Here is a 27,697-nt window from a genome sequence, read left to right on the forward strand (position 1 = left end):
CCACGGTTGGGCAGTTGGCCAACTATCAAATTTTGAAAAAGACCGTTAAATCGGTGTACGATGAGAATTATCAGAGTGTTACGTCTGTTTGTCTGTGGTTATAGGGTCAGATAGTCCAATATAGTGAACTGCGTAAAATTTGAACTGCCTTTTATCAATCTCGTTTCACGTTGGGTTGTATTGTAAGGTACATTGATCTCTGCCCTTACTTGTCGTAGCAACCAAAACAACGTCATCTACAAAGAATTGGCAATTCATATTCGCAATATTGAAGAAAGTTGTTGATAAACGATCATCAGAGATCGGCTATCATATTGATGAACAGTAGAGTTCCAGCAAATATTTTCAAACTGCTTTATCACTCTGTGTGTCGTTCAGTAGAAATGTGTTTAACAAAAACGCATGAATAATATACAATAAAACTTCAAGTTAAAAAAAAAACAATATAAGGGGTTTCACTAAAAAGCGTAAAATGTTTCGTTTCATAAAATTGCGATTAAAATATTCAAAGATTGCATTAGTGATCGTGAAATTTACACAGAAAAATATTTAACGTAGCGTTTTACGCCGTTTAGTGAATTCCTTTTATATTTTATAGATGATTGTAGCTTTGAACTGCAGCGACGTGCGTGTAGAAAAGAAACGCGTAGATGTCAACGAATTTGTGTCACTATATATCGAAACTTCGATAGAAGTTCGTGAAGAGATTACTTCCAAGGTTGTTGAGTAATTCTAACGATTAAGATGAATCGAAGAAACGATCAGTTCAAGAAAATCAATGAGCAATGGTTTGTAGTTATTTTTACATGTTTTTCACGGTTGTTTTCGTCTTTCTTTTATTTTGAAGGTCAAAAGAGTTAGTTGTATCTGGTGAAGCAACATATAGGTAGTGTCTAAGTAAATAAAGGCTTAGTCATACTTAGTCATCACTTCTTCCCTATCCAGCTTACTGTTTTAAACTGGAGCACCCACTTTCTTGTGTTTTTCTGCCAAAAAATAAAATAATAGTAAAAAAATAATAACCCCATATTATCATCTCACTTAGTAAAGGTCTCTTACAAGAATGGAAATTACACTAAATAATTAGTATTCTGAAATCAATTTGAATAATGTTAAGATAAAATTTAAACTTCAAACAATATCACTTCCTCCACAACCACGCGGCTCCATTATTGTTACCAAATAGAAAAAAAAATTCTCGTGCTTAGCGCAAAAATGCGCAAACAGTGACCTATATAGCCAAAAACTAGACAAAATTGCACGTCAGATCCGGGATACGGCGTCATTTTCTGATGTTTCCTAAACAAGTACTGGATCTCTTTAATACGAAGTTTTTCTCCACAATTTCATAAAAGTCACTATGTTTGCATATTGTAAAAACATTATTTTTGTGATTGGATTCCAAACAATCCCCGAAATATAATGGTTATTCATACTCAAAAACACAAAAAATATTGTCACATTATGCAAATCTTCCTAACTTTTATAACGAACTCATGAAGGAAGCCCATAAAATAGAGACAATAAATTCTCGTATAGTAGCACATAAAACTTCAACTTTGAAAAAATCTACAAGACTCAATTTTTATCAAATGATTTGAAAATTTGGGGTTTTCTTAGTTGAAGTATATATAATGGAAGAAAAATATTAGAAAAATAAAATATTGAAGTCAATTTTTGAGGTTTTGTCCGGCTTCCGGCCACTGTGCATCGAGTCGCCAAATAAAGTAGACGTACCTATTCACAGAAGCTAGTTGCTCGTTGCCAGGGCTGAAATCGAACCAATGGCCATTTACTTTTGAAGTGAACGCCAGGCCCTTTTGCCACGGGCTCCGACATGTGAAAGGTAAAAAAAGTAATTGCAGATTTTTAAGGGTTTTTTGCTTCTCCGATCATTTTTTCCAATATGTCTGAGGCCTAGGCAAAAACAACCGTGAAGGAATTGCTAGAATTTGTTGACTCGTTCTCGAACCAAATCGTGACATACAAACACCATTTCATCCTTTTTTGTATACAAGACAGATAGATTGAGAGTGTACATTAACTATTGATACAACGTTGCCTCTTATTTAAAAATTCTCTATCTGTTCTAGCTCTCAAACAACTTAATTAAATAATGCTGAATCACCAAGCTAACATATTATTCCATTACATATTATATCTTATTTAGGTGTTACGGAAAGTCCGCAGTCCTTCTCTACATGGGTCGAGATCATTAATCTTAAAATCGATAATCGCACGAATATGTATTTTAGATCTGACTGGTAAGGTCGTGCGATTCGTTGCATAAATTGTCGATTAGCTTGGTTATGCATACGAAAAATTACCATTTAAAGATCATTTTTTGGTATCAGTATAATGTGAAACACATTGTTAGGATCCTGCGTTTGGATCATGGTTTTGTTTGATACTTGTTTGATCGCACATTTTTTACCGATCTAATCAAATTAGACATATGTGAGTTGCTAAGAGCAGATTTACAAATGGAGTGTACACACCAATAGCTGCTGCGTCAAAAACAATTTCTAACTCTACCTCTTAATAGTTCTCGTACTTACTTCCCCCATAGTGATGAAATGGAAATATCTTCGTACATCGAGTACATTTACAATCAGAACATACTATGTGGTTGGACCATCAATCAAAATTCTTGCCTGAGCTTATAGGGTATGTGTGCCATCAGTAATCTCACGCTCCCATATTCATCCTATTTGAAAACAAGCGATTACAGCACCGATTGATTCCGTTCTTTGTGTTTTCATGGGTGCTCACTTCCACCAATACCCTATAATAATTATTTTCCAATCGATCAAACCGTTTTTTTTTTGTTATCATACAAATCGGGTGGTTTTTAGCCAGATCCAATTATTCTCGCCACTTTTTCCCTCAACGTACTTGAAAAAATCAACTAATGCGTCATCACTCCAGAAAAGAATTAATTCTAGCAGCTGGATGCGATCGCTCCGAAGTACCTTCGTGAAACGATAAATATTTATTAAATCCATTCTCGACTACATACTTCAACGATGCGATGGTCGTTGCAAATACTTAATAATAAGTACACAGCACAGGCATCTTCAACTCAGCACACTGCTCTGTAGAGGTGGCTAGTATTCGGATGGGATGCTGCTGAGAGTACTGAACAATATTTTGCAAGGAATAGAGAGGGAAAAAACTAGTTGAGCGCGGCCGCTAAATGCTTCGTCACTAACTACGCTCATTCCCGGACAGCATGTAGAGGCTATCAAAATCGACACTCATTATGCAGCATGACAATGGAGTTTTCTAGTGGGCTTAGTACGGAGATTTTGACCTAACTTTTGAACTTCAGCTGTTTTGAAACGGGGGTCATTCATAAACTACATATATCGCCAACAGAATAGAATACTTGATACAATATGCTTATTTTTCTTCTAAACAATGGGAGGATAATCTACTTAACAGACACCTGAACAAGGAGGTCTAGACGGTGTGGAGATAGAGATCGTCTTCTACTACCAAAGTAGAAGCCACTAAACAACGTTGGCGTCAAACGCTTCGTCTCCTTAGAATCTCCAAGAAGACATTGCTTCAGGGATTGATACAATCTGTGATTCATTGCATCTGCAAAATTTAAAAAACAGTCCGGGCGCATAGCGTAGATGGTCACACGTTTAATTGCTTCATAAGTGGATGGCCATGAGCTTCCGATTCCCAGTCCCGAAACTTGCAATTTATTTATTCAGTTGCTCTTCAACCTGATAGCGACTAATACCGTCACTCTTCTAAGCCCATGGCTCTAACGGACCCAGATTTTTGTGTATCGGCGAACGGCAACTCATATTGGATCCCCAATCAGAATGGAAAGGAACACAGCCACACATTAACATCCTCGCACTTATGCTCATAACAGAGTACAAAGTAAAAGCAGTAGTGCTGTCATGGTAAAATCAGAGCTGGTTTCTCAAGGTATCCAAGTTTCAGCGCTCCCTATACTGGTGCGTCACCAAAATAGAAATACACTAGAACTCCAATGGCGCTGTAGTCATTTTTCCTATTTAATAATATTACCAACTTTAATTGCCATATTTGATTTTTTGTAAGTACCCATCGTGTAGAGGGTCTCTTGTTTTGGTAAACAAAATTTATTTGACACTTCTAGTACCGCTAAAGACGCTGTAAGGGCGTGGAAAACTAGATGTTAGTCACACGAACAGTCGCGACATTGGACTTCTGTGGCTAGTTATTCTAATGTCACCAAGGAAATGACTTTAATATTGCGCCTTATTAAGAATTATTTAGGGAAAACTCTTCCATGCATTATTATGTCAACTTTTGTCAATTTTTTTGAAATTAACACAGAAGGTAAATTCTTGCTGGAATGCCTGTTATGAGTTTTGCTAGAATTGTCTTAAAATTTGTAGAAAAATCTTCAGGATTACCTCCAGGGACACCGCCAGACATTCTTTTGGGATTCTTTGAAAATTTATCAGGAATTTTCTGGAAAATTTACAGAATTAAGATTCTCGCATTTTTAATTACTTTGAAAATTATTCTAGAAATATCTCAAGAAAATTCATCAAACGTTTCTTAAAAACATCAATTCCAAGAATAGAAAATTTCACAAAGATTCGGAGATTATTTCAGATGTTTTAGAGGGGTTTCCTTTAGATTTTTTTCCAGAAATTTTATTTCTTGAACCTCTCCTTCTGGTATTACGATGTATTCAGGGTTTTTTTGGGACAGTTTTTTTTTTAAATTCTGCAGAATTTCCTTTAGAATTTTCTCCAGGTGTAGTTCAGGGTAGAGTAGTTCTTGGTAAAGGTGCCCAAAAAGGGTGACCTGACTGTATGCGATAATTGGCGGAGTATCATGTTGATGTGCATCGTTCTCAAAGTCCTCAACCGGATACAGGAGAAGATTGACGCAACTCTCTGACGGCAGCAAGCAGGATTCCGTGCCGGACGATCCTGTATGGACCATATTGTCACGCTCCATGTCATCCTGGAGCAAATGGATGAATTCCAAGAGTTCACCGTGCCTGTCTGGGTAATATTGACTCCAACATCCTACTAGGGTTAAGGTGTTTCTTTATGTTTTCTCTCAGGTATTGTTCTAGTTATTTATTCGAGAATTGCTTATAAGATAACTTCAGATATTGCTTCAGGAGCAATTTTAATCCAGCAATTCCTTTCAAAAATCAAGAAGTTTCTTGAGACAATCCTATTTTTTTTTTTAAATTTCTTCAGGGATTCCTTAGCCCTTACACAGATAAAAATAATGAGATTTACACGTCATGTAAACTTCATGTTAGTCATGTAAACATATTGTTATGATGGTTTACATGAGATATCATGTAAATTTGTGTTATATGTCATGTAAACACTCAGAGTCATGCTGAATTACATGACATATAATGGAAGTTTACATTACATTTCATGACTTTTAAATTATATGTCATGTAAACTTCTGTGATATCCCACGCTCCAATTATGTGCATCATATGTCACAGAATTTTACACTCTTTTTTCGATCTGTGTAGGAGACGGAATTTTCACCTTTCTGAATGCAACCTCGGTGGTCTAGAACACGTTTGTGAAGGTCGATTTTCTCTGCTGGGCACATATGACCCATCCGTCCCCAAAGAGTTAAATAATTCTTCAGCAATTTTTGTGCAATTTTTTGAAGAACTTTTGAATCCCTGGAAGAAAATCTGAACAATTTCTGCAGGGATCTCTAAAGACCTCCCAGGAAACATCTCTTATGGAACTGTAGAGCAAGTTCGAAGAAAAAAATCCTAAAGGAATTTCTGCATAAATCACTGGAAGAATATCTCACAAAATTCTTGGAGAAACCAAGGGAAATATTTCCGAAGTAAGCCCTGTAGGATTTGTAAAGAAATTTTATGCAAAGTTACCGAAAAGCTCCTCGGGAGAATTCCCTTGGTGAATTCCTGAAAAATCCTTAAAATTCTGCTAAAGTCTCTACAGATAAAAATATCTCCTCAAATGAGGTACAGTAAGAATCCCAGCAAGAAGTGTTGAAAGAAACCTTGAGGGGTCCGAAGGAAGGTGGAAGTGACAGCTTGTACATCTCATTCTATTAATGTTTAAGTGCACTTCAGCAAAACTCCACGTTCAGATGCAAGGACTTTTGGTAGTGAAGAAATTTTCAGTAGAATCCCTTTTTTTATTACCCTCCGCTGACCCCATACCAAAAAGCTCGCACAGAGTCCCTGTTGACATCTTGAGAAGTAATACTTGAAGGAATCCCTGGAAGAATATCCGAAAAAATCCTGAGAAATTCTTGAAGAAATTCTAGAATGAATTGCTTAAGAACTTCCTGTAGAAACATTTTGGGAAATCTTTTTTGAAATTCGTAGAAAAAAAATTGAAGGGGATTCATTGGAAAATTCCTGAAAAAAACCTTTAGTGAAATTCTTGAAGGATTTTCTGGAAGTATTTATTTATTTATTTATTTATTTACACATAAAGTCAACAGATAAAATGTTTACCCCAATGACACAAAAAAAACGAAAGGTACATTATTGCAGTATTCTTGGCGAAATCATCGGACGGTTTGTTGAAAAATTCCCTGAATACCTGGGGAAACGCATAGATAAGCGTATGCAGGCCCGGATTAAGGATTGTGGGGGCCCGGGGCCCGAGCGGATGTGGAGGCCCTTCTGAGAGATGACCAAAAATGTTTTTCGTTATTTTCGAACAGTACTTGAGCAATATGAAAAATAAAGCTAATGTTAGCAACCAAAAAAGGTTTTTGTGGGGGCCCCTAAAATGTGGGGGCCCGGGGCCCGGCCCCCCTTAGATCCGGCCCTGAGCGTGTGTAAAGATTCTTACAAAAACTCTTGATTTATTTATAAAGGAATGTTCGTCGAAACTCTATGAAGAATCTTAATAAGTTTATTTGAATTGATTTTTTAAAGAATTCGTGGAGAAATATTTGGAGTTACCCTTAGATGAAATGACAAAATTTCTAATGAATTTTTGAAACGAACTCCTATCAGAGTTTTAAAAGTAATTTCAGGTGGGGATATACATAGAAATCTACCTATAAGAATTCTTGAAAAACGAATATCTGAGGGAAGCCCTGAAAAAATGTCTCCAAGAATTTCAAATCCAATCCAAATCGAAGGAATTTTTGAATGAACTTCCAGGTAAAATTCTCAAAGAGTTTCTTTAATAATATCTGCAGGAATCTTTGTAATAACTTTTGAAGGAGTCTGTGGGAGATTTTCTACAGTTATCCTTGGTGAAATGTTTGCAGAAGAACCTTTGACTATCCCCAAGAAGCGCTAAATTCCTAAAACAAATTGTAGAAGATTTACTAGACAGATTTTTGTAGAAATTTTTGAAAGATTTTCAAACGAAAATTACGAAGGAAATTCTAGAGGAGATTTCGATGCGATGCATGGAAGATGTTTTGAGGAACTTACAAAGTAAACTCGTGGAATACTTTCCTGTATGAATTCCCTGAAAATTTTCCAAATGAATCCATGGTGCAATATCGAAAGGAATCTAGGGACGGTTTAATAAAATTATGTCTTAAATTTATTTCTGGGGTAATTTCTACAAAACTTCGGAGAAAATTCAAAAGGAAACCAAGAATTTTCTAAAGCAATCAATCGAAGAATTACTCGAGGATTTCATATATATTTAATGTATAATTTCTTAAAAATTCCCTGGAAGATTTTCTGACGGATTCACAGGAAGTTTGGAAAAAAACTCATGGATGATTTTTGGATGAATTTCTGAAGTTATGAGAAATTTCCAGGAGAAAATTTTTGAATGATTCTTTAATTGACTATTTAAAGAAGCCATATAGGAATTTGTTGAGTAATCTATCATCTATTATCAATATTTATAAAAATGAACTTCTGTCTGTCTGACTGTCTGTCTGACCCTTATGGATTTAGAAACTATTGAACCGATTGGCCTGAAATTTTGTATGAGTAAGTTTCTAAGGCCAGGAAAGGTTCTTAGCATAGTGTGAAACTCCTTCCATCTCAGAAAAGGGGAGGGGGCTCCTAAATAAAGTAGTGAGGACATCTCTAAGGAGTTGCATGTCAAAAAAACGCAGTAGGCAGGCGCGAAAAATGGAAAACTCACAAAGGTAACTTACATTCTCTACATATAATTCAAGTTTCGAAGACACAGTGTGCGGTTATTTGACAAATTGAGAGATAAATTTGTGAAAATTTACCACTTGTTTTGGTGGGATTTGAATCAACGATTCTATATCGCTAGTCCGGCGCATCAACTAACTAAGCCACAGAATAAGTTTTGTGATATGAAAATTCATACTGGATTCGAAGCACCACCCTAACCGGATCTGTCCAAGCACGAAAAAAAGATAAAGTTGTGAAAAAATGGACCCTATTAGGGTAGTGCTTCGAATCCAGTTTGACTTTCTGTTGCACACAATCGTAACTTGTTCTGTAGCTTAGTTGGTTAAAGCGCCAGACTAGCGATACGGAGTCGTGGGTTCAAATCCCTCAAAAATAAGTGGTATTTTTTTCACAAATTTAGCTCTCAATTTGTCAATCAAACATACACTGGGTCTTCAAAATTTGAGTATTCTCGTCTATTTCAGACATACTAGCTGACTGGTAAAGTTGATAAAGGGCAATAAAAATATCTTTCAACCAGTTATGTAAATAGTTATATTAATTTCCTTAAAAGTTACACGGAAAATAGTAATTTCTGTAGTAAAATTTTAAAATCAAAATATTTTAACCTGAAATTTCAAAATATTTCCATCCTAAAGAGGCTTCAGAGAAGCTTGTTAAAGTTTTGGGATGTTCAAAGATTAAAAAAAGAAAAATCAAAAATCTAAATTCAAAAAGCACTTTTTAAAAGAGTCGCTGTCAAAAACATATTTGAATCAATTAGAGATAATGAAAGATTACACGGTCCGACAAAAAATCAACTGCTGTTCTGTCCATCACTAAATGCTCTCGACTACAAATTTAAAAATCTTAAATTTTTACTTACTTTTAAATTTTTACTGAGGGAATTCCTCAGCCTTTGGCCTTTGGCTTGCCAAGGAGTTCTTACGAAATTCCTCCAGGAGTTTTTCCCTCAGGAGAAGTTCCCTAGAAAATGCTAAAGGAATTTCTCGGGAACTCCTGAAGAAACTCTTAAACGAACTCCCAAAGGAATTTTAATTTGGATAAATAGATAAATTTCAAGTGGAACTCATATTTGATAGAGATCCTAGAGAACTTCCCGGAGGAACTTCTAGAGAAATTCCTGGAACTCCTAAAGGAATACCCGGAGAAACACCTTGTGGAATTCTCGGAAGAACTCCTAGAGGAATCTTCAGAGGCATTTCTAGGGGGATTCTCTAAGGGTCTCCTAAAGAGATTCCAGGAAGAATTCCAGGAGGAAGTTTTAAACTTCTAGAGTAATTCTCGGAGGAACTCCTGCAGGAATTGGGCACGTTCAGTGAAGAGACATGAAATGTAAAGAATAACAAAACAGTTTCCCAAAGTTTTGCTCAAACAACATCAAATACAATAACCAAATAATCATAATACAAACGCTTTTTGCACTATTCCATTTCAGAAACGGAGAATTTACCTTCTCACCCTTCAAAAATTCAGCTCGTTACAAGAAATCTAGTACTTCAACGATCGTGTCCTATTCCCGGAAGAACAAGAATTCCTGGAGGAATTGCTAGAGGAATACCTAGAGCAACTTCTGTGGAAATTCTCGGAAGATATCCTAAATTAATTTTCATTGGAACTCCTAGAGGAATTCCAGCGATTTCAGGTGGATCTCCAGAAGATGTGCTACAATTCTTCCCAAAAGGAACTCCCTGAGATATTCTGAGATTAACTCCTAAAAGAATTACCGCAGTAACTTCTGATGGAATACTTAAAGGAATTCTCATAAGAACTCGTAGATGAATTTCTAGAAATGCTTGCAGTGGAACTCTCAGAGTAATTCCCGGTGGAACTTCTGCAAAAACTGCTAGATGAATTCTCAGCAAAAACTGCTAGAGGAATCCCTAAAAGAGCTGCTGCAGAAAATTCCTTTTTTCTGGAGATTTACCAAGCTCATATATTTTGGAAAAACTAGCAATTTCATTAACCTTGTGAACACTCTTATGTAGCTGGAACTACTATTTTTTACCCCTAGAACCCCATGAACTATCTCCTGGAACCCCCATAACTTTGTGAAATCGATTTATTACAGATTACAAATTCTCTTACTTCCAAAACATCATTGCGATCTTTAGAATTTGAAACTATCACCGGTGGAACTGAGTCGAATTTGTCAATTTTTCGTGATGGTCGCAACATTTCAAATTTTCATTTTACAACCGATATCCAGGTTTCTCGTAAGACGTAGTTTACGTCAAAGGGAAACGTGAACCACGGAGCTTCAGGGGTTTGCAGTTACAATCAAAAATTTCACCAAGATCCATAAGCCATTTTCGAAAAACGGTGCTTTTACGAAATGATGTTTTTGCTGTTCTCGTTCACCTATAGTATATAGAGACTATATCAGCCATTCCATAGAAAAACGATATAGTGCACCTCTGATTGTCGTGAAACTTGGTGGGCTTGTATTTCTTCGGAAATAATTAGACCCTTATTTTTTTATTTCGTCATTAGGGTGACCAATTTTCATATAGGGTGGTCCAAAAAATTAAGGTTTTTCAGAACTAAACATTTTCAAAAAATCGTAACTTTTGAACCACTTGACCGATTTTAAACTTCTTTTTTTTTGTTTGAAATCAATAGCTTTGTAGTTTTCAGGACAAATACGTTAAAGGGACTAAAATGTAAAGAGTACTATAAAATATGCAAATATATTAGTTTTTTCACGTTTTCATGGTCTCGGGACCAAAGAGGTACCCTGGTTTTATATTTTTATCAGAAAATTAAGGAAATTTGGCGTAACATATAAAAAAAATCAGAGATGTATGATTATTAGTTTTTGAGATATGATTTTTTGAAAATAAAAGGTCAAATTTTCCCATACAAGACACTTTTTTAAATTTGATTATATTTTGATTCCTTATAATATTATGGATACCAAAACCACCAGGAATCACTTTAAAAAGCAATACTATGCATAGTTTTATGAGAATTTGCAATTTCAAGCAATTTTAGAGTAGCTAGTACTAAAATATATGACTCTCTATATTGAAAAATCATATCTCAAAAACAAAACAACATACATTTCTGATTTTTTGATATGTTACGCCAAATTTCCTGATAAAAACATAAAACCAGGGTACCTTTTTGGTCCCGAGACCATGAAAACGTTGATTGATTGATTTGTCTTTATTAGAGAGACTTTCAGCCCTTGGCTGGTTCGTCTCTACCATGAAAACGTGAATAAAACTAATATATTTGTATATTTTTTAGTACTCTTTACATTTTAGCCCCTTTAACGTATTTTGAAAAGTACAATTCAATAGCTTTCAAACAAAAAAAGAAGTTTAAAATCGGTCAACTGGTTCAAAAGTTGCGATTTTTTGAAAATTTTTAGTTTTGAAAAACCTTAATTTTTTGGACCACCCTATATGAAAATTGGTCACCCTAATGACGAAATAAAAAAAATACGAGTCTAATTATTTCCGAAGAACTACAAGCCCACCAAATTTCACGACAATCGGAGATGCACTATATCGTTTTTCTATGGAATGCTCAGGCTATGGAAGGGTCAAGTCACATATACCAATCAACTCAGTTCGAAGAATTGAGATGATGTCTGTGTGTATGTATGTGTGTTTGTATGTGTGTGTATGTATGTCTGTGTACAAAAGAGTTCACCCACTTTTAAGGTACTTCCCATCGGCCGATTTTTCGGATTATAGCTCGATTCGAACCGGAAATTTACCGCATTGTTTGCGATTAAAAATGGTCCGGATCGGTCATGGCGTTCCGGAGTGGCTATTATTCAGTGATCCGGACCAGCACCGCGGTGCACCGGTAGAACTGGCCGTATATCAAACTGAATCAAGTCCCATCACGCGGTACATCAAACTAAGGCGATTTCTTGTAAGCATGGTTGACGAATTCTGTGCGGAAATCAAAACTGGAGACCGTAAATTCCACGACGTTGACTCAAAATTCAAGATGGCGGCCTAAAATCCAAGATGACGGCTCCAAATTCAAGATGGCGACTGTTTGATGGAGTTTTAGGCTCTAAAATAATGAAATATGGGTATATTTGGTATGAGAAAGATGTCTGGAATCCAAAAATGGCAACCAGAACATCCAAGATGGCGGAATGAAATCCAAGATGGCAGCTCCAAATTCAAAATATGGCAGCTGTTTATTGGGGTTTTAGGCTCTAAAACCATGCAATATGGGTATATTTGATAATGGGGAAGAGCTCCGGAGTCCAGAAATGGTGACCAGAATATCAAAGATTTTCATCACCATGTCACTTAAGTTTTGTTGAAATGGGTTTTCGAAGGCACGAGAAAGGCGCCATCACCGCTAGATGGGTTAATTAGGTTTTTTTAGATTTCTACCTACATATATTGAACGCCAAAATCCAACTAGTAAAGATGCTGTTTTAACCATGCCGTTTAGCGTGTAGTTTTTCACTACAAAAACGTGTTTCTTTTGAACTGTTGGTTTAAACAGTGATTCCCAAAGGGGGCGAAATCGCCCCTTGGGGGCGAAAATCAGATACAGGGGGGCGAAAATTTGGCAAATCAAAATTGGAGGGCAAAAATACTCAAAAGGGGTCGATTTTTTCAATGATCGGACAACATTAATAGTATTAAACTACAAGTCGAGAATGTCAACTGAATCATTAAAACTCCCTGAAGTACAAGCTTTAAGTTCAAGTTTTGTCTAGGATTATAGGCAAAATAGTGTCACTATTAAACTTAAACATCGAGTTAATTTTACAGAATTATTGGTATTTATGTGGACTCTTTGGCAAAGTTGCTAGAAAAAACGACTGCTAGACGTGTTTCTGAAAGGTTTCTGTGATTTTGGAAATCTATAAAATATATATTTTTAAACTCCTGAACGAACATTCGTAAATCAGAGTTGTTTTTTCGCGAGTTGATGAACAAAATTGGGTTTCAACTCGTAGGTGGATGAAATTTTCAATCAAACATTAGATTCAGACGAGTTTCAGAACACTTTTCTGCTGAAATTCGTAACACAGTTTTTAGGTGAAGTTGCCCACAGTATTTGAAAATATTTTAGAGAAGCTTTTCGGAGGAATTCCAAACTTTACTGTCTACTGTTTACAGTACAAACTTTACTGTGTCTTTACTGTTTACCGCTGTTAATTTGGAAACATTCAAAAAATTCACCCTTAAATTTCGCTCAACTCGTTGTGGAGCCTCGTAGCCGTGCGGTTAGGGTCACCAAGCTTATAATCGCACCATGCTATGGGGTGACGGTTCGATTCCCGCTTCGGGCGTTGAAACTTTTCGTGAGAATAGTTTCTTCCTCGTTTCCACTGGTGCATGCTCCATTGTCCGTTGTCTAATGTTAAGTTTAAAACAGTCGTACAGCCGAAAGCTGAAGACGTTGTCCATGTCTTTTAAACTCTAGTCATGAATGCTGCATATTAGCTTATTTGACAATTTATTTAAAACACAGGAAGCATTTAAAAAAGCTCGTTGATTTGGATCTGGATTTGGGATTAGTGAAAAGCAACTAAATTTGAAAATACACCGCACTTTTATCATATATTTATGTAATTATTTTCAAATTCTCCACCAGTCTTATTTGACTACTTGTGACTAAACATTGACTCTCGGGTGTTTGAAAACTCCCTTTAAGCACAATGGTGAAACATCTGGTTGGGAATATCAAGTTTTCATGGGTGTTCACAGTCCGTTCTATTTCAATAAATCAATGCTCAATCAACAACGGGTTGAGAAGTATGCATAATAGGTTGTCCCAAAAATTGCACATGATCAAAAAGCTTGGGGGCTCACCCTGCAAATGATAGCTAAGGGTATTAGAAACAAACTTTTGTATGACGGCAACTTTCAGAAATGACGATTAGAGGTCGCCCCGGCGAGATTTTTGAAAAATGGCCATTTTTCATAATAAATTTCATACAAATATTTTTTACCGTACAAAAATTGGCAATACCCATTATTTTTATATTTTTTGCAGCTTGATATGGATCCAAACTACTTGGGAAAAATAATGAACGATATGTTTTCCAGGTAACTTTTTGATACTGAATTTTTGAATATACTAAAATTTGTCATTTTTTGATATACTGTGCCTTTTATCCATCATAAAACGTATCTGAACCGTATGCTAATTTAGAACAATTTCCATATAAAGATCGGAAATTTTATGAGGAAAAACTTTGCCGAAGACAGTATGGCGTTTTTTCTATCCGTTTTAGAGGTATTCACAATTTGCTATTTGGTAAAATTTGAATTTTTAGGTATTTTTCTAAAAATGTCACATAAGAACTTCCCAAAAACACAAACAAAGTAAAAAATCACGTATGCTCAACAAGTTTTTGTCCTGATTGTGTTTAATGGAATTATGGTGACATCATTATTTGCTTTTTGTTTTTTGTTTTTCAATCCCTTCATATAGAAATTAACTAGCAAAGATTTCTTAAACAGCTAGCTCTCTTGACAAGCTTCGTACAGCCTACTGATTTTTTGAAGATATTCTCCACAAAATGTTGATCCATATTTTCGCGTTTATCTTACTTTCCTGTCGATATTCTCAATTATTTTTCTACATGAAGACGTATAGTCCTGGACCAGTGAAACAGCCCAGGAAACAATGGCAAAGTGCGAATACATAGATCCTTGTTAAATTCAAATCGCGATTACGAACATCTTACGTAAAAATACCAATTTTTAGATACTAAGTTCCAATTGTATACATTCTGAAAAGCAGGGCATGTCTTTTTTACACCTACTGATTTGAACTATCTTATCAAAACCGAAAATAAGATACACCGAAGCAAATTGAAACGGGTGGGATGAGATGAATCAGTGAGTTAACGTAATGTTATCCAAGGTTAGAACAATTTGATTACCATAACACATACACGGCATACAATTAAACAAGGTAGGCTATTATTGGTAAACAACAGTTTTGGACATAAACAAGTGACGTCGTTTCGTCCTATATGTTGATCAAAATGATAGGGACTACTAGAACGTTTTATTCATATCTTTGAACAATTAGAACAACATCATTGAACAATAAAATCAGCATGTGTTGCGGAATGTATCACCTTCTAAATGGTATAGAAAATGTGCCGTGCATTTGATTGTGTATTATGCTCGTATAAACCATTGTCAGTACATAACCGTTAAAAATGCCATGGCCTACTAAGGCACCTCAAAATGGTACCTAATGATAAAGTTTCTTGCTAGTAGGTACCTTTCTGTATCAAAGAAAATGAATTTGTCAACGGAAACAAAAATTCAATAAATGATGCCACCATAATTTCTAAACACAATCAAGACAAAAACTTGTTGAACATACATGATTTTTTACTTTGTATGTGTTTTTGGGCAGTTCTTTTGTGATTTTTTTAAATACCTAAAAATCCAAATTTCACCAAATAGTAAATCGTGAATAACTCTAAAACGGATAGAAAAAACGCCATGCTGTCTTCGGCAAGGTTTTTCCTCATAAAATTTCCGATCTTTTTATGGACATTGTTTTAAATTAGCATTAAATTCAGATACTTTTTATGATGGGTAAAATGCAAAGTATATATCAAAAAATGACAAATTTTAGTATATTCAAAAATTCAGTATCAAAAAGTTACCTGCAAACGACATGTTAATTATTTTTTTCAAGTAGTTTGGGTCCATGTCAAGCTGTAAAAAATATGAAAATAGTGGGTATTGCCAGTTTTTGTACGGTAAAAAATATTTGTATGAAATTTATTAAGAAAAATGGCCATTTTTAAAAAATCTCGCTTGGGCGACCTCTGAACGTCATTTCTGAAAGTTACCTTCATACAAAAGTTTGTTTCTAACACCCTTAGCTATCATTTGCAGGGTGATCCCCCAAGCTTTTCGACCATGTGCAATTTTGGGACAACCTAATGCATAAGCACGATATCTTTATTTAAGTAAGCACGGTTAAAATTCAGTATATTTTTCCAAATGTGGAAAATCAACGCATTTACCAAAGAATTAAATGTAAATGAGAGTGGCACAGGTTAAGATACATTAAATGACACTACAAACTTTGCCACAGTAGCGCTTTTAAAGGCTCTTGCTAAGCACAGTTTTAACCTTCTACTATAGAAAAATAAAATCTCACATAGGGGGCCGAAAATATTTTTTTATTCTCTAAGGGGGCGATAGCTCCAAAAAGTTTGGGAAACATTGGTTTAAATGATCAATCAAATTAAATGAGATATAAAATTTATTTTATTAATTTTTCAAAATACTGTAGTAGGCGTTGATATATGAGGGGCCCAAATGCAAAGGGGTATAAGTGACCATTGTGTCGATTTTGAGCTGAGCATATCAAAAAATTCTTCAGATTTCAAGCTTTCAGGAACTTTTTTAAGTTTGTTTTTACGATGTTTGGAAAAATTACAATAAATCGGAAAAAATTGTGTCGATTTTGCAACTCCATACATTTTATATGGGATGAAAAATTGGTGAAAAACTTTAAACCTCATTTACTCGAAAGTGGGTTTTGTCACTTACACCCCTTTGCTTCTAACCCCCTCATATCATAAAGTAAGATTTGTCATAATAAAGTAGAATCCCATTAGAAGTACACGTCTTTGACTACAATTTCAGAAGTGGGATCAGATCCATTATTCTGAAGACTATTGACAAAATTTCAAGTAGCCTCTCGAGATAACTAGAGATTGGAAGATCCGAATTACATCCCGCAAGAAACGACTTCAAGTTGCTGAAGCGGAAACCCGGCATGGGATGGGATTCCTTCATGTCAGAGATTTTCGTTTGAACGATGGTGCCTTGGAGCTTTTGTAGGAGCTGAGGACATGAGGAGTATGAAAAAGAAGTATACAATGTAAGCTGGATGCAGCATTACTCTCGAACTATGTTACAGAGGAGTCATGGGGTGAAGGTTCGATTGAAGCAGAATCCGAGCAGAATCGACTTGGGGTTCAAAGTAAGATTTCGATTGAGAAGAATGGTTCACATCGAGGATGATGTGATGTGTCAAGATAGCCGAGCTGTAGTAGGCGTTGATGTATCATAATGTAAGATTTGTCATAATAAAGTAGAATCCCATTCGGAGTACACGTCTTTGACTACAGTTCAAGGTTGATATCTTCACTAAAGTTGTAGAAAATATGGTTCTGAATAACTTTTTCCAAAGACGTTAGTTTATCAGTTAAGTCGTAAGATACGTTACGTTTTTCTATCGACAAACACTTTGAAATCTTTTTTTTCTCATTACTTTTTAATTTTTAATTCAATAATTTTTAAATGTTCTACAAAGTTGACAGAAAATCTTCAATTACATTTCCTTACTACCTTTTATATAATTTGAGCCACTTCTCATTGTGTTACGTAGTTTCTGATTGGATCCATCAAGCACATCTCAAGATCTCCCGAAATGTTTGTCATGCTGTTGAAATTGTGCTGAAGATTAACCTGTTCAAAAGCTGCCAGCACTCCTGTTTTTTGCATGGATGAGCAAAATTTTCGTAGTCTGAAGTTTGAACGATAAGCAACGAGGGGGGTGAGGGTACCGAGCCATCTTTTTTCAGGCCGCACTTCATCCATCATCTCTTGTTAGGTAGGCACGCCGCCGCACCGCGCCGGTCGAAGTTGTCGACGGCGTCTTCAAGCACTACGCGCAATGATCGACAATGATCGTCGTCGTCACGTGTGACGCAAACATTCGTCGAGAGGTGTTCCGTTAGGATGGGTAGATAGCATTGCTAGCTAGCTAGGTACGTAGGTAAGGTAGCTTGAAACGTTTTGGCGGGCGATCTCTACCGCAGTCCGACAATAGACTTCAACGCATCGCGACGCGTTTTTCGGTTCGGTCGTCAAGTTCGGTGGATTAGCTATTTCGAAAGAACTAACATAATTTCGGTTCGTAGTGCTTAAACGTGAGTTTAAGGTGCGTGTAATCGTTTCGGAAGTTCTTGGTGTGATTTTGAGTGATATTTTTTTTCTTTGCTGAAGGTTAGTGTCCAGTTGGGGTTGACGGGTAATATTGATTAGGTTACGCCATAGAGCTACGAAGTAAGGTTGCACCATACAGTTGGTGCATACTTTCTCAGTGAATTTATTGGAGAAAGAGAGCGGCATATGTTTGTCAGTTTGAGTGAGAAAGTGCACCGCCAAAATCGTGTGAAATTGGGTATTTGGGACGAGGAAGCCAATCGGTGCGAACTTCGCCGGTGCCCCGCTATGTACCATCAGTAGTGTCCGGACTCCGGAGTTAGTGCAGTTCGTTGGGGATCGTGTAAGGGAGAAAGTGAATTCGCACCTTCGCCCTCGTGGGCTAAAAGCTGAGAAGAGGTGGTATTTAGTGCATGGATTTTTCAGAAACGGTTAGATAGAGAGTGCAGTTTGGTCACGTTGATGGTGAAGATCGGATCTTTCGAACCAGGTGTCAGACTACGTAGTTTGAAGTGGAAGGAAGCGTTCGAAGGTTTTTTGGATTGTCGTCATCAAGCCGAATAATCTAGCAGCAACCGTCGCAGAGTGAGAAAAATATGCGGATTGTGACATGCGAATTTAGGCTCTATCGCTGGTGGTCGACGGGGTACAATGGATAGATTGGGTGACGTCGATGCAGCCAAGCATGAGCTTAAGTGTGTGATAATATATGTCAAGGATGAGTTTAGTGATTTTGTTTGGTGAAAATGTCATGTTGAACACTATTAGTCGGCGTCATTGCATCTCATTCGTGGTGTCGAGTATTGAATGGGCTAAAATTAGATTTGAACGTATATTTTTAGATTAGGCTATCCGTCATGCTTTGTAGATGAACTGAAAGATATTAGATGTTTTATTGAGTCACGGTTTTGTGAACAGATAGCTTGTTAGGGTCTACAGTATAGAATTATTTGAAACGTTACGAAACTAAACCGTTTGCAAAGCTTTTATTTACAGCTTTTATTATACATATTGTTTTCAATAAATAGCAACATTATTGAAGATACCAAAAAATGTTGATTTTTTTAACCACTCTATCCTAAAAATGGTTACCCTAAAGACGAATTAAAAGAGGTTCTAATTATTTTAGATGAACTACAAACTCCCCAAGTTTCACGACATAGGGTGGTCCACTGGAATGGCTGAATAATTGTGGGAGTGACCTACTGTTTGGTGATCATGGAACTGACTTAAAATGTGCTTTTGTAGGATTACATTTTTCAACACAGTTTGTGCCTTGTTTGAATTCAAATGGCTGTTTTGATTAGTTCAACAAAGAGTTTCACCCCACACATAACATGGAAGTATGGACCCTCGTATAACTTTTTATAAATATTCGCGCTATGACATTAAACGCAAAACTTATCGAGAATTGAATCCGTCAGAGAGTAGTCATAGTGATTTTTTTTGGAAATTATTGGTGCTTAAAACCAAGCTTGGTATAGGGAACACAAGGAATTCAATTAAAAAGGGGAATTATAGGATGCACATAACCATCTGCTTTAACTTTGTTGTTTCTCAACCGGTTTTTATATTTTTATTTTTGGAACTGAACTTAATGTTTTGGTACGGTTCTATAACTGATAATTTTAAATGTTTTTTTAATTATCTTAATATATAGATTAACTACCGTGACCTTTCATAAATCTTTGAAAATAACAGTTTTTTGCTTAAACAACCTGTTTTAACATTACCCTAATAGACTCAACTTAACGTAACCTCTTAAGGCGAAACTGGAAGCATTTCCTCATTTTTTGGTTTTTGATTTTTATTAAATAACGAAGCAATATTTTCAAAATCGGTTTTCGTACACATGTAGAGTATGGATCAAGCTATTTTCTGATTTTTTTTTGCGGTGGAAAATGTTTTAAATTTTTGCAGAAACCATTTTTTTGTGAAATTTTTTTCAAAAATGGTTTCTGCAAAAACGAAAAACATTGTCAACCACAAAAAAAATCAGAAGATACCTTGATCCATACTCTACATGTGTACGGAAACCGATTTTGAAAATATTGCTTCCTTATTTAATAAAAAATCAAAAACCAAAAAATGAGGAAATGCTTCCTGTTTTGCCTTAAAGGAATTTCCGAAAATAAATAAAATTCCGGTTGAAATACAAAGAAATTACAACATGAATTTCAATGAAATTGTCGATGTAATTCTTAAAGGAATTCTCAAACAATGCTGATTTCGAAACAATTATCGAAAAAATTTCCAAATGTATTTTCGAACTAAAATTTTCAAAGAAATATAGTAACAGAGATCCAACGCAGTTAAGATATACACAGTGCAGCTCAGTGACAAAACATCGAATTCTAAAACGTCAAATGTCAAAACGTCAAAAAATAACAGAATTAGAATGGGTTTCCTTTATAAGAGTATGCAGAGAACTCATTTTTTGATTAGAATACTCGTTTTCAACATTTTGTCCTTTCGACGTTTTGGCATTCCACGTTTTGTCACTATGCCGGACATTATTTCAATGGTTGTTTCGACAATATCTCTGAGAATTCCTTCAGAAATACCTTCGGGAATTGCATCGACAATTTCATTGAAATTCCTCCTATTATTTCTCTTTTGCATACATTGGTGGTGATCAAATGCACCATATTACTGCATAATATGAAGGTAGAATAACAAGCTAACACACATTTCAAATTTCATAAAGATTAAAGCAGTAGAACGAAAGTTACAGCCCATTGTAGCGCGCCCTTATATAAGGACGTGGAAAAATTTATGAAAAATGACCCCGTTCAATATCTAGAGATTTAATATGAATACAGTCAGGTCTTTTTTTACGCGGTTTTCATTTACGCGGCCGCGTAAATGAAAACTCCATACAAAAAAAAAATCATCGTCTTATTTTTGCATGATTCGTCGAGAAATGGTGAGACTTTTTTACGCGGTTTTTCGAATTTTGAACTGAGTTTTTTTTTTACGCGGTTCGTATCCCCCGCGTAAAAAAAAACCTGACTGTAAATGCAAATCAATCAACTAGTTTCTAAGATATCGTCCTCACCGCACACTTTTTAACAACACAATTTGTCCTGATGGAAAGTGCAATCTACAATTGGCTGTAGCTTCGGTCTCAGCGCTCCAATCTTTATAAAATTTGGAACCTGTATTGGCCATCAAGTATACTTTCAGATTAACCAATAATAAAAGGTCGATTTTTTGCCTCCTTCAAGGTATGTAGCTCCTATAGGATTCTATCGATTATTTTTTTGGAATTTTCTTAGGAAATTCCTTTTGAAATTCAGGAATTCCCTATTTAACCTTTCAGGACGCGCGCTATCAAGCATCCAAAACTGCACCGCGGTCACGCTGTATACGATGACCGAGGTTTTTCGGTAGTGTTGTACTTTTTACAACAGCGCGCGTCCTGAAGCGTTAAATGTCCATTGGAATTATAGAAGAAATTTCTGATTTCCAAAAGAGTATTCGGATGGATCTCATAAAATAATTGCCAAATCCATTTTGAAATGAATTGCCGAAGGTATTCTCAAAAAAAATTCCAAAACATTTAAAAAAATGCCTGAGAAATGTTAAGGTAAATTTCTTAGCAAGTTTCTTTGTAAATTTGTACGCAGCTTCCATTGAGAATATTTTGGCAAAACCTTTGGAAACTGGTTCGGTACTGACGGAGTTTTCGAAGGAATTTCAGACGCAATAATTGAAGGATTTTTCAGAGTTTTTAAAGCGGGCAAAGTTTTCGAACCTAAGAAATTTTCAAAGGAATTTTCGATGATATCAATTCTCTGAGGAATTACCGGAGAATTTCACAAAGTTTATAGAGAGGTGATGTACACAGGTTATGCCGAAGACAGGCACAAAGCAACTGGGTAGAGAATCAAATAAATGCCTCAGAACAGGAGTTTTCAGCTTTTTTGACTCGAGGTTAGGCTGTCCCAAAAAAAAAAATCGATGTTCGAAAAGTCAAGGTGTTCAACCCTTACCCTCAAATGGATACCTGGGATCCATTGAACCCCAGAGCCACATCAAAGTTGTCGCAAATCAGTTTGGATTGACATATCGGTCCCATTTTTAAAGTACCTTCAAACTACACCGCGATGAGTTATTTGTGCAAAAATACCAATACTTTCATGGCGTATTATGGATTATTCTCGATGTCAAAGTTGAACCGGGCGATTTTGTGCCCCTGGGGTCCATTGGACCCCGCGGCACAAATGATTGTATCTTCTGATCATGACTTCCTAGAATAATGCTGTCTTCGACAAAACTGTTCTGCAGACCAAGGGCAATCTTATGATTAATTAATTGAATCGAAATTAGTCCAGTAGATGGCGCTAGTGTGTATTCAAATTATGGACTGAAAGCTTGAACATCTTCATATTACAAATGCATAGAATGTTCGTGTCTTCGACAAAAGTGTTTAATACATCAAAATCTATATGTTAATAAAATTTATTCTAATGTTTTTCTGCAAGCTGGTGTCAATAGATACATATAATGACAAACAATACCAATACTTCTTATTTGATGGATAATTTACTTCAGAATTGACTCACCGGGTGGTGAAAATATAGCTTCAAAGATTACATATGGATAAGACTTTCAAACCACAGTTCAAAAATGTAATATACATTTGTCAGGTACTTGATATTTCAATCGAAAATATTCTAAGTTGATGACTTTGACAGATTTATATATATGAATGTATTTTTTTTATTTCAATAATCTCTGATTTGAAATCATCTCATTAGATGGCGCTCCTGCACAATCAATTTATTTCGCCGATATCTCAGCCCAACGAAAAGATATAATTTTGGTATTTCCTGTCAAGATGTTCTTCTGACTAAGCGTTACTTGTTGATGTAGTTATTAGTGATTAATACTCCTACCGGGTGGCAATGGGGTATATTTCACTGATAATTTTGGCCCAGTGAAAACATACAAAATTAGCATTCTTGACAAAGTTGCACGAATTATTGAGAGCCAGCTTATATGAAAAAAATATGTACGAAAACACCTCACTCGATTCCTTCCAAGGTTTCTACAGGTATTTTTTTTACAAATTCCTTTAGGGATCCGTGTATTTCTCAGGGATTCTCTCAGGATGGCTTCATGATGTTCAAATAATTGCATCAGGGGTTCTACAAAACTAAAAATACTTCCATCGAAGATTGCTCCAGGGATTCTCATACGGATACCTTCAGGAATTTCTTCTGGAATTTGTGAAGGAACTCCTCCTGGTTTTTTTTTCAAAAATAAATTCAGGGATCCTTTCAGTGATTCTTGCCCAGATTCTTCCAGGGCTTTATCTAAGAAATCCACTTATCCTCCAGATTTGTTTTTTTAGAAATTCCTCCAGAGATTGTTTAGGAACTCCACCAGCGATTCTACTAAAAATTCACAGAAGGATCTCGCAGAACTTCTGGAATTCCTCCCATGATGCAAGAATTTCCCCTGGTAGTACTCTAGAAATTGCTTATTAAATACCTCTATGATATAAAATTTAAATGCTTACTGGCATCACTATGTCTGGGTTGTGCGACGTCATAATCTATTGGTACACTCTAAATTTACTATAAAAAATCTCTATAAATAATAATCATCCCGATGTACGACAGATATAAACTGTAAATGCTCATTAACGTCACTCAATGGCTGAGTTCCGAATGAAATGGCTCATCAACTGTGAATGTTTAACCTGCCAAACAACTCCAATGACAACATCTTTCTAAGTAATCAGGATCCTGAGATCCTGAGATATATAACTTTGCCAAAGACACCAACTCTACAAGTAGTCAGGATCGAGCGATATATGAGAAGTTATTGTTTTCAGTGTTACATCTGTATGTCTGTGATGTCTCGTTGGGTTCATTCAAATAATACGCAACGCTAAATTTGATAATTTTAGAACGCCTCTCTACCCCACGTAACAACTTAATTTTGTATAAAGCGTAACACAGTACTTGACCCCCCCTCGCTCCTCCTATCTTTACGTAATATGTGAACGACCCCTTTTAAGCTGCAGGACATGTATGTCAACCCATATACAGAAGTGTGATTTACCCTATTGTTTTGAACGTCTTGTCCGGCAGCTAAGTACGTTTCATCCTATTAACTTGGAGAATTTTAGAATGCTCTCTAGCGCCACCTAGCGGTAATTTCCTGTACTAAATTGTTTATCATTGGATAGGCCTTGACATACCTAACATCTTTGCTGAAAACATCACCCTTTTGAAAAGCAAGGATCATGAGATATACACTAGGATATACAAGAATACTAGCTGTACCCGGCAAACTTTGTCTTCCCCGGTCACAACATCTATGGAAAATCGATTTTCAAAAACTCTCAAATTCTCCATGCTTTATGCCTCATAAACCTTCCTTGGGTGAAAGCTAACAGAACAAAACTAAGACGATCAAAATCGGACCTTCCGTTCGCAAGTTATGTGCGGTCCCACGTATGCCACTGCATTTTTATATATATAGATAGATATAGATAGATATGTTGGAGTCCAATGGACCCCAGGGTCCCAAAGCGCACCTTCATTCAAGGTATCCATTTGAGGGTTAAATGAAAGATATGCATATTTGAAGCATTTTTGTAGAACATTTCGATTTTCTTAAAAATCATTTAGAGGTTCCTCTAGGGTTAATTTAAAAAAAAATGGCCTTTTTTCATGAAAAATCTAAAAAAAAAACATTTTTTTGTAATATTTTTTCAACTTCTGATTTTTTTCAATATTTTATATTTTACTATTGACCTCTAGGCATTCTTGAAGGGGATAAGTTTTCGAAATATTGTATTTTAATAATACAATTTACTGTATATTGACGGCGTAACCGTTTTTGTGCTGATAAATGGACTATTTTTTGAGAATTTTTCATCTAAATTTGAGAAAAAAAAAATACATCTACGATTTTTTTATTTTCAACCATGAAAAATTTATCTGGTAGTACTATTTGTATGCGTCATTTCTCTAAAAAAAGATTAAAAAAACCTGGCTAGAAGCTGTGATATTACGCTTTAAGTGAATGGACAATATTTCAAATTTTTGCAAAACTTTGTATATTTGGAATATTGTATGGTCTTTGTGATACTCTAATGTACGTATATTAAAAGAAGTAAGGCTTAAAAATACGACTGTCAAGCCAGTTTAAACATGGATCTTTTATTCTGCGGTGATTGGCAGTAGATTCATGAAGAGCTTTTATCTGAATAACAACAACAATGACGGGTAGCAACGCATTAATTTCGATATTATGTCGTGGAATTCTCGACTATTACACCCCTTTTATCAAGTAGCAAAACACATTCCATGCAGAGATAACATAATAGTAATGAAATCAATAATAAATAACTAAGTTAAGTCAAGACTGATTTAAAAAAAAACTTAGAAAATAATAGACAATAATAGGCTTTTGAGGAAATACGCGATGTTATGATTCCTAAACCAAAAGTTTATTTCTTTGATACATTGCGTTAATATTTTGACACGAAATTGCAAATATGCTGAATTTTGCATATACGAAATACAAATCGTGTCTGATCACAAGCTTAGGCACGATAGAGCAACCAAAATGTGTCAAAGTGATCGGACAACGGCAGTTTTTTGATTTACACGTGTGTTGCTGTTTGGCGTTTGTCCGATTAACTATGCACCCCGTTGTCGAGTTTGATACCAAATTGTCCAATTTGACAAGTGTGCCTTTACCTCGATACTCACTGATTTAACTGCCCAAGCAACACACTTGGACATTAATAAGTTCCTGTAATTCCTTGACTTCCTTGGGCATAGAGTATCTTCGTGCCTGCCACACGATATACGCATGCTAAATGGTCATTGGCAGAGGAAGCTCTCAGTTAATAACTGTGGAAGTGCTCATAGAACACTAAGCTGAGAAGCAGGCTTTGTCCCAATGAGGACGTTACGCCAAGAAGAAGAAGAAGTTCCTGTAATTTGTATGCAACTATATTGAAAGTTATTCCATTTGAACCAATCGTCATATTAACGACTAAATTACAACTAAAAAAGCGCAAGAGGTGGAGCCAATATAAAACATCCGTACGTGATATAAACGGTTTTAATACGCAATCGAATTATAACCAAGAAACAACTTATAGTCGACTTGCAAACTATGACCGGTTCGACAACTAGTCAGCTAGTCACCACATTCGTCACTGCCAGTGACTATGCACCCACAGTTTCGTTCAAGTGATCAATAATTGTCTGCACAAATATACCGCGAAAAAAGCTGACCAAGAACGTTAATTTGTGTGCCGCTTCAAATTTATCGGTAAGTCACACATTTTGGCTCCGTATTCCCAACGCGCCTCAGTCTACCCATCATTTTGCGAGTGAAAATTGAGGCATTTGTGGTAAAAATTAACTCGCCATATTGCTTTGACGGAGTACATTTCAGAAGCTTATTTAATGCACCCGTAAAATGCTGAAAATTAATTTTAGAATTTAGAAAGATACTATTTGCGTGAATAGATTAAACTTATACTAGGTAAATTGCCTTTACCACTAGTTAAAAATATACTCAAGGGTAGGTAAATTCAACCCAAGACCCCCTTCATTCAACCCAAATTTGAGTAAATCTACATTTACCCAAAATTGGCTTATTACCCTCAAGGACCCCCGTTGGATAGACACATCTTTGTTTATTTACGACAACATCGGTGGGGGAGAGAGGAAAAACAACCTAAAAAATTTGATATACTCATTTTGGGGTAAAATCGACCCAAAATAAAGAAGTTTGGATTTTCCGTGTAGAACATAAGTAACCAAAAAAGCAGGCACTTGGACGTGTACTTCCCATTTACGTCGACAAGAGGCTGTCCATTTATTACGTAAGGAAAATTTCACGTTTTTTGTAAAAAATGTAAACCCATTGTAAAATGTGACGTGGGAAACTCTTAATATTTTTAACGTAACGTTAGATTTCTCAAACCCCCATATATTCCCAGTGGTAGGTGCCAGTCGTTCAGTACTGCAAAAATGAGGCTTTTTTTATTGAGTCATTATTATACTTCCAATCTGATTTTTTTTCTATTTTACCACTTTAACTTCATAAAATTTGGAATATGTCGATAAATTTATGAATAAAAAATTACATTTTATTTGTACATGATTTTATAATTTTTGAAACATTTTGTTTTTTTTTTTATAGTGCATTTTATATTTTTCATGATCACAAAAACATTTTGCCGCACACATTGGAACTTCTACCTCTCCCGTCAAAATTGTTCGTTATGTTCTAAATAAGTTACAGGTGCAACATGTTTATAACAATCAGAATCAATGTTTTGATTGATTTGGTTTGTAAACGGTTGTAACTAAGATTCGTTGAAACAATAAGATTATACTTCAGTTACAAATTGGTTTCGCAAGTTTCGACTAATGATGACGTTTGTTTTCATTTTGCTGGTTGTTATAAAAATGCTATACCTCAGTTTGGGATTACCAACAGGATTTTAATAAGTTTTAATTTTGTTTGTTTCATGAAAACTCAGTTGCAACATGTTTGCAACGATGATTATTTCCATTTTAGTTGCAGGTGCTACTTGGGTGAAGTTTTGTGTTTTGCTAGAACTAGGAAGTTGAATAATTCTCAAAAACACTCCTTTTAT

At 35.6% G+C, this 27,697-nt stretch overlaps 2 protein-coding genes across 5 annotated transcripts in view; one reads left to right on the top strand and one right to left on the bottom strand.

Moving 5' to 3' along the window:
* The window catches only part of LOC134290779 (uncharacterized), a 483,651-nt gene that overhangs the window by 155,736 nt on the left and 300,218 nt on the right, over window positions 1-27,697 (bottom strand). The window lies entirely within an intron of this gene.
* Window positions 1-27,697, top strand: part of LOC109415941 (retinol dehydrogenase 14) — a 56,466-nt gene that overhangs the window by 4,807 nt on the left and 23,962 nt on the right. The window contains exon 1 of one of the 4 annotated variants that reach the window (XM_062861310.1): window positions 17,716-18,111. The exons of 2 other annotated variants lie outside the window; for them this stretch is intronic. The gene's annotated coding sequence lies outside the window, so the exon portion shown is untranslated. Of the gene's footprint in view, window positions 1-17,715; window positions 18,112-18,199; window positions 18,637-27,697 lie in introns of those variants that run through there. One more of the 4 variants, XM_062861311.1, reaches the window with a different exon arrangement.

The sequence above is a fragment of the Aedes albopictus genome, chromosome 3 (assembly GCF_035046485.1).
Source record: "Aedes albopictus strain Foshan chromosome 3, AalbF5, whole genome shotgun sequence".
NCBI classification, from domain to species: Eukaryota; Metazoa; Arthropoda; class Insecta; order Diptera; family Culicidae; genus Aedes; species Aedes albopictus.